Source organism: Hoplias malabaricus, chromosome 4 (assembly GCF_029633855.1).
Source record: "Hoplias malabaricus isolate fHopMal1 chromosome 4, fHopMal1.hap1, whole genome shotgun sequence".
Lineage (NCBI taxonomy): Eukaryota > Metazoa > Chordata > Actinopteri > Characiformes > Erythrinidae > Hoplias > Hoplias malabaricus.
Window position 1 is genome coordinate 38,058,044 of NC_089803.1, and position 2,288 is coordinate 38,060,331.

Consider the following 2,288-nt stretch of genomic DNA (forward strand, 5'->3'; position numbering starts at 1 on the left):
CAGATGAGCTCCAGCCCTGAGAAGTCAGCAACATTTCTGAATGACGTTGACGTATATTTTCCACTGTGCATCATTCACAACCTTTTTGTTGGTATTGTAAGGAGTGAAAAAACATTAGTCCAACTTTAGTAAGTTCTCTAAGGAATGTTGTTTAAGTGCTGGATTATTCCCTGATGGAGCGGCAAGGTGGTGCATCAGGTAGTGTCGCAGTCACGCAGTTCCAGGGTCCTGGAGGTTGTGGGTTCGATTCCCGCTCCGGGTGACTGTCTGTGAGGAGTTGGTGTGTTCTCCCTGTGTCTGTGTGGGTTTCCTCCGGGTGCTCTGGTTTCCTCCCACAGTCCAAAAACACGTTGGTAGGTGGATTGGCGACTCAAAAGAAAGTGTGTGTTGCCCTGTGAAGGACTGGCGCCCCCTCCAGGGTGTATTCCTGCCTTGCGCCCAATGATTCCAGGTAGGCTCTGGACCCACTGAGACCCTGAAATGGATAAGTGCTTACAGATAATGAATGAATTATTCCATGATGTCTTTTTGCTAGAAGCAAGCATTGACCCAGGCTTTCTCATAAAGTCTATGCTTTTCTTGGATGCTCTTGATTTTTTTAGCCTGCACCAGAAGAGGCATTCTTCAACTATTTAAATGAAGTGGATTTTCAAATCGTTGTTTTCTGCTTATTTCTCTCTCATACACTGTCTCAATCTTTTCTGAAGTGAGGGTTATGAAAAATAAACTTTAAACACAGCTGAAAATAGTTATAAATATCTTTATTTTCTCAACTGTAACAGTACAAAGTTAACAATTGCAAGTACAATTGAAATAAAGACTTTACATTCTACCTAATAGCAAAACACTAGCTCACACGCATATGTCTCTATGGTGTGTGTGTGTGTGTGTGTGTGTGTGTGTGTGTGTGTGTGTGTGTGTGTGTGTGCTTGCATACACAAGTGCATGCTGTGCAAGTATGCGTGTGTGACCATACCACCTGCTTTAAGGTACCAGTAGCTACAGAGCTGCTGTCTACAGGTGTAGAGTTACTAAGGCAACTGTTACCAAGACAACCCAAATGAAAAAGGGTGAATGGTGATTCCTTTCTTTGTGGTGAATCCAGCACTCTTATATTATTCCGTCTTTTTCCTCTGAAACTCTAAATCCTTGTGCGAAGCAGGTCTCTAAGAACCAGCCCTCCTGAGATTGTGACCTTTCTGAAAATTCATATCCACTTATCAGTTTTTTTTTTAGATCATGTACCAGTCTGTGTAATTGATCATGTCTAATTCCAATCATCATTGTCCATTTACAATTAATTGACTATTCTGCAGCAGAGGTGTTTGAAATTCTATGCTCTTTCTTATATTTATCCTGCTCTGCCCATCCTTTCTGAGCTCTGAGGGTAATTTCCCACCACTCTCCAGCTTTCCTTGCCAATTATTGCAGTGTAGGGAATGTCAAGCTCTTGCATGAGAAGGGATGACACCGTTCCACTGAAGAAATCACGTAATTGGACATTGGCTGTATTTTGAATAGTAACTTTTTCCCACAGTGAAATTATTGACCATTTCTGAAACTTATTGATCATAACAAGGGATTACAGCCTTGCAGTCATTGCTCCAGTCTGTGTGAAGGGACGCCTGACAGAAGCAGAAAACACACAGTACGGTACTAGTTTTTCTACCAGTGCTGGGACTTGTTTTGGCATTCTTTGGCAGTGAGCTAAGGAACTATGTGCTGTTGAGCTGGGGACTGCAGTAATGAAGGAATTTCATACATTTGAAACATAGAAGTTATAGGTTTACACAGCATAACAGAGTGGGTGTTCGTCATATATGCTTCAAGCATATCAGAACACTGCTTTACAATACAAGAATTGTTATGAACTCTATTGCATTAGTCTTTGATCATCAAATATTTGAACTGGGGTGAAATGCAAGAAAAAAAATGAAGGGGTGGTTTCCCAGAAAGAGATTGAGCTCAGTCCTGGACTACACAGTATTTTAAATTATGATTTTCCCATTGAAAAGAGGATTTAGTCCAGGACAAGGCTTAAACCCTATGTGGGAAACCACCCTGTTAAAACTCAATTCAACAACATCAGCCAATTCTACCTACATCTGTAGTAAACATGCTCACTTTCAGGTTGAAAGAAAAGCTCTAATGATATATATGTTTGATATATATATATATATATATATATATATATATATATATATATATATATATATTCCATAACAGTAAATCTATTACCTCTGTTGTTGTTCATGTAAAAAGATTTTATCCCAAGCAGTTTTGGACTA